Raw genomic sequence first — 6792 nt, forward strand, 5'->3', positions numbered from 1 at the left:
ATCAGTTACACTATTTGGACACTAGGGGGAGCCAGTAACTATATTTTCAATCTCCCCATTTTGACCCCCAAAATGTAGGTTACTAGCAAGCTTCAGACACTCCACAGAAACACCAATCGTTCACTTGAAGAGGATCGAGATATATACTCATGTTTTTTCACTATCGTACCTGAGAACAAAACACGGTGAATACTCACAAACTCTATGCATAGATGCAATTAAACACAACATGTACAGGAAAGGAGAGACGCAGAGGAAGCTTTGCGCTGAAGAATATTAATGAAGTTTGAATCGTACAAATACAGTCTGATGCGACACAAAGTGCCTTTTTTGGTAATTAAAGTCAAAATTCATAAAAAAGAAGCTGTAGGACTGTTGTTTATCCAGGACTAGTGTTCGTTCAGGACTATTGCTTGTCCAGGACTAGTGATGTCCATGACTATTGTGTGTCCAGGACTATTGTGTGTCCAGGACTATTGTTTTTCTAGGACTATTGTGTGTCCAGGACTAGTGTTTGTCCAGGACTAGTGTTTGTTCAGGACTATTGTGTGTCCAGGACTAGTGTTTGTCCAGGACTAGTGTTCGTTCAGGACTATTGCTTGTCCAGGACTATTGTGTGTCCAGGACTATTGTTTTTCTAGGACTATTGTGTGTCCAGGACTAGTGTTTGTCCAGGACTAGTGTTTGTTCAGGACTATTGTTTGTTCAGGACTATTGTTTTTCTAGGACTAGTGTTTGTTCAGGACTATTGTGTGTCCAGGACTAGTGTTTGTCCAGGACTAGTGTTTGTTCAGGACTATTGTGTGTCCAGGACTAGTGTTTGTTCAGGACTTTTTTTTGTCCAGGACTATTGTTTGTTCATGACTATTGTTTTTCTAGGACTATTGTCTGTCCAGGACTAGTGTTTGTTCAGGACTATTGTGTGTCCAGGACTATTGTTTGTCCAGGACTATTTGTTCAGGACTATTGATTTTCTAGGACTATTGTCTGTCCAGGACTAGTGTTTGTTCAGGACCTTTGTTCATCCAGGACTATTGTTTGTTCAGGACTATTGTCTGTCCAGGACAAGTGTTTGTTCAGGACTTTTGTTTGTCCAGGACTACTGTTTGTCCAGGACTACTGTTTGTCCAGGACTATTGTGTGTCCAGGACTATTGTTTGTTCAGGACTATTGTTTTTCTAGAACTATTGTCTGTCCAGGACTAGTGTTTGTTCAGGACTTTTGTTTGTCCAGGACTATTGTTTGTTCGGGACTATTGTCTGTCCAGGACTAGTGTTTGTTCAGGACTTTTGTTTGTCCAGGACTACTGTTTGTCCAGGACTATTGTGTGTCCAGGACTATTGTTTGTTCAGGACTATTGTCTGTCCAGGACTAGTGTTTGTTCAGGACTTTTGTTTGTCCAGGACTAGTGTTTGTCAATGACTATTGTGTGTCCAGTACTATTGTGTGTCCAGGACTATTGTGTGTCCAGGACTATTGTTTGCCCAGGACTAGTGTTTGTCCAGGACTATTTCGTGTCCAGTATTATTGTTGTCCAGTACTGTTTTCTGTTCAGTACTGTTTTCTGTCCAGGACTATTGCCAGTCCAAGACTATTGTTTATCCAGGACTGTCGTCAGTCCAAGACTATTGTTTATCCAGGCGTGTTGGAGGTTGAGTCTCCGAAGACATGAATATTTAATCATAATGCAGCTACAGCGTCTTAACGATGTATTAAAACCTCTCTAATTGCCAGTAATGCAGTTTGAAGAGTGGACAGGATAAAGCCCTCATGTTTTACTACATCACAGAATCCGCTCGTCTTATAACTTAACCTCTCATTAGTGTGCGGGAGTTGCGGGGTCAGATTCCCGGGCAGTGGGCAAGTCTACGTGCAATTACACCGACTCTGTCTTTAATTTGCTCTTCTAGTCTTGCAGAAGCCAAACACACGGCCTCGGAAATCTGAGACTCCTCTGTGGGTTTTCGATGTCAGGATCTGGAAACTCACGTGAACGAAGAGATGTTTCCGAGGAATCGTTTCACTTTGAGTTTAGACTCTTCTCAGGCCACACAGACCGACTTCCTCTTTCAGGGTCCAACACCTGGCTTTTACCTTCCAATGAAAGTCACATATACATATACTATTATAGTACATCTGCTTCAGTACAAGTTTATATTTAACTCTTTAGGATAAAGTTTGGCCCGGGGGCCACATGTGAACCTACAACTATATTTATCTGGTCATCATTCGCTCAGACTATAAAACCGATCACATGGAGATGACTCACAATTTAACTTTAATTATGATTTATTTCATTCTAAAAATAACATATTGTTTTTTACAAAACTTGTTTTTTTAAGGTTGGTAGAAATTTGGAAAAACAAAACATAGTTTTTCATGATGAAATAAAATGTTGATAAAACGAAATAATGTACAATTAAGTAACTAACATGTAATAGCATAACAACACTTTGGAAAATCTTTACCTGTGGGTTTTTTTTTTTCAATTCTTTCTTTGTATCTTTAATATTTTTGTAAAGTTTTTGATCAGATCTTAATATTTTCCATTTATCTCAGGGGCCCCTTGAGACAGGCCGGTATGTAATGTGGCCCCTTGAGAAATGAAGCACCTGGATTAGATTTCTCGAATATATATTTAAAATATATATATATATACAGTGTATATAAATAAATATATAATATATAACAAAGAAAGAGAGAGTGAGTGAAAGGTTCTGAGTGAAACATGAGCGTGTCATCGGTCAATGAGTTTATTTGGGCAGATCTTTAACGAAAGTAAAACCATTTATAAAAACATCAAACTAAGAGGAACATTCTGAGAACTTCTAACAACCCTCTGGACGCATTTTTGTAGGGGAAACAGGACGTCTGGTCACCATAGACTAGTTACGACTTCCTGTCAAAGCAGGTTCGAAATTGAAGAACATTTTTGACATCCTTGCTGTGGAAAGACAATCTGAGGTTGAACAAGATCTTTAAAAAAATCTTGATCAGTTAAAAAAAAGTCTCAACCAAAGTTCAACACAAAGTCAAAAAGAGTCCAGGACTAGTTTTTGTCCAGAACTGTTGACTGTCCGGGTCTATTGTTTATCCATGACTATTGTTTATCCAGGACTATTGTTTCTCTAGGACAAGTGTTTGTCCAGGACTATTGTTTGTCCAGGACTATTGTTTCTCTAGGAAAAGTGTTTGTCCAGGACTATTGTTTCTCTAGGACAAGTGTTTGTCCAGGACTATTGTTTCTCTAGGACAAGTGTTTGTCCAGGACTATTGTTTCTCTAGGACAAGTGTTTGTCCAGGACTATTGTTTGTCCAGGACTATTGTTTCTCTAGGACAAGTGTTTGTCCAGGACTATTGTTTGTCCAGGACTATTGTTTCTCTAGGAAAAGTGTTTGTCCAGGACTATTGTTTCTCTAGGACAAGTGTTTGTCCAGGACTATTGTTTGTCCAGGACTATTGTTTCTCTAGGAAAAGTGTTTGTCCAGGACTATTGTTTCTCTAGGACAAGTGTTTGGCCAGGACTATTGTTTCTCTAGGACAAGTGTTTGTCCAGGACTATTGTTTCTCTAGGACAAGTGTTTGTCCAGGACTATTGTTTCTCTAGGACAAGTGTTTGTCCAGGACTATTGTTTCTCTAGGACAAGTGTTTGTCCAGGACTATTGTTTGTCCAGGACTATTGTTTCTCTACGACAAGTGTTTGTCCAGGACTATTGTTTGTCCAGGACTATTGTTTCTCTAGGACAAGTGTTTGTCCAGGACGATTGTTTCTCTAGGACAAGTGTTTGTCCAGGACTATTGTTTCTCTACGACAAGTGTTTGTCCAGGACTATTGTTTGTCCAGGACTATTGTTTCTCTAGGACAAGTGTTTGTCCAGGACTATTGTTTCTCTAGGACAAGTGTTTGTCCAGGACTATTGTTTCTCTAGGACAAGTGTTTGTCCAGGACTATTGTTTCTCTAGGACAAGTGTTTGTCCAGGACTATTGTTTGTCCAGGACTATTGTTTCTCTAGGACAAGTGTTTGTCCAGGACTATTGTTTCTCTAGGACAAGTGTTTGTCCAGGACTATTGTTTCTCTAGGACAAGTGTTTGTCCAGGACTATTGTTTCTCTAGGACAAGTGTTTGTCCAGGACTATTGTTTCTCTAGGACAAGTGTTTGTCCAGGACTATTGTTTCTCTAGGACAAGTGTTTGTCCAGGACTATTGTTTGTCCAGGACTATTGTTTCTCTAGGACAAGTGTTAGTCCAGGACTATTGTTTCTCTAGGACTAGTTTTTGTCCAGGACTAATATTTTTCCAGGACTAGTGTTTGTCCAGGACTATTGTTTGTCCACGACTAGTGTTTTTTCCAGGACTATTGTTTGTCCAGGACTAGTGTTTGTCCAGGACTATTGGCAGCGCTTCATTAATCCGTGACAGCTGATATATTTTCAGGCACAATATTTTTACACTTTTAACTTGTGGCCCTTGTTGTCTCAAAGATCATGAAGAAACTACATTGTTAATTATTTAATTCTTTCATTCATAACTAAACGGTCATGAGTTCGACTCCCGTGAGCTGAGTGCCTCCAGTCAGCCCGGCAGACGGCAAACGTCCATTTGTCCCGGACTCGTCCTCCCGCTCAGACGCATTAGTGCTCCGAGCAGGTCGTTGTATCGACGTGCAACAGTCGCGCTGGACTCGCTGCTGAATGGACAGTTATGACTGATAACCAGAGACACGTCTGGAGCCCCGGAAGTCACTGACGGAGATGAGAAGATTAACTTTCCTCTGGTCGTTATCATGGAGACAGTTTAGCTCAGTTTAACCTGCTCTGTTCCTCTCTGACGCAGGAATGTCTGGCATCTCTATTTTTCAATGTCAATGTCAGAAGGAATACAATCAAATGTCATCTTTCATCATACAGTAATATCATCATATAGTTAAGTTGAAACAGATTTGTATAAATGACTTATGGATACTGATAATTAGCTCATGTGTTATATAAGGGTCAAGTTGACCCAAAGGCCCGAAAACAAATGTGTTTATTGTATCCCTTGTGTTGTCTGTTTCACCTTGACATAGAGGCAACACAAGGGACACCGCAAACACATTTGTTTTGGGGCACTTGAGTCAACTTAAACCAGAGACAACACAAGCAATAATGTAAAAGAATGTAAATAAAAAATCCAACTTTAGTGTCCTTCTTTTTTAGTTTAAGTGTATTCGTTAAAATTACATTAAAACCAACATCTGCAACAATAATACGGCAATTTACATTAAGAATATTTACAATAAATGATTAATAAATTGGATAAAAATTAGCATACATACAGCTAGCATTAGCATACACAAAGCTAGCATTAGCATACAACATCTAGCATTATCATACACACAGCTAGCATTAGCATACACAAAGCTAGCATTAGCAAACACACAACTAGTGTTAGCATACACACAGCTATCATTAGCATTCACAGCTAGCATACACAGCTAGCATTAGCATTCACAGCTAGCATCAGCATTCACAGCTAGCATTAGTATACAAAGCTATCATTAGCATACACAGAGCTAGCGTACGCTGTCTCTACAGGATTAACACAGTTACAGTATTCACACGAGCATGCGCACTGGCCTCTAACTCTAGGGCAAACTATTGACAAACTGACTTTTAAAGAAAGTAAAACGTTGTTTTATAGTGTTTAGCGAGCGTTTTGGACAAGTGCATTTGTTACAAAATACAACTTTATAAGCGATTTAAAGATACAAGAAAAAATGTATTTATTAGTTTTGTTTCCACTGTCAGTGTTGTTGTTGTTGTGTGTGTGTGTGTGTGTGTGTGTGTGTGTGTGTGTGTGTGTGTGTGTGTGTGTGTGTGTGTGTGAGTCTTATTAGATCAATAATAATGTGTTTGATTATTAAAAACGTGATACTTACTAAACAAACCTTTTTATCCTCACAAACAAAACAAGGACCTTCATATAAAATGTTTTGTGCGCGAGGTTTATGATCGTTATTATCACTGACACTATTTCTTCTAGCATCTAGAATTATCGAATATTGTTTTAATTATTATTAATATTTTATCATATTTTTGATAGAAACACTCGATTAAAATGGTTAAAATCACCAGAATTTAAAGTTAAAATAATATGTTTTTACTGAAGGTTTGAATAAATCAGTGCTGAACACCTTTATACTTCAATATATTTACAGTAAATATGAAAAAGATACAAGAAGGTGATTTATTCATTTACATGAAAAACACGTTGTTTGTTGAACAAATGTGTTCCTGCGCGTGTTTGTTTAAGTGTCATCATTGGAGAACGATGATGGTTTGATATAAACCATTACGAGTTTTATGTTGTTGTTGTATGAATAATTAAATCATTTGCTATTTTCCACGTCTGATAATTGACTTCATTCATGAACCTCACTGCACCTCATTAACTATTTAAAATGTTATTTAAAAGCTACTGGTTCAGTGAATAGTTTTCTTCCAGTTGCTTTTAAAGTTTTGTTTTGTAAATGAATAAACTTGCACAAAACAACCGTTGATCACTAAAACGCTTACTTTAATTTAATTGTATTATTTTTTTAAAGTTATATTTTTTAAGGTGATACGTCACATCCGTCAATACATCGTCACTTCCCGTTTGTGAATACTGTACTACGATCTAAACTACGATTGTTTCTGTCTGTTTGCTGACGGACTTAGAGAGGCCAGTGCGCATGCTCGTGTGAATACTGTAACTGTGTTAATCCTGTACCGACAGCTAGCATAAGCATACACACAGCTAGCATTAG

Source organism: Callionymus lyra, chromosome 5 (assembly GCF_982586985.1).
Source record: "Callionymus lyra chromosome 5, fCalLyr1.hap1.1, whole genome shotgun sequence".
Lineage (NCBI taxonomy): Eukaryota > Metazoa > Chordata > Actinopteri > Syngnathiformes > Callionymidae > Callionymus > Callionymus lyra.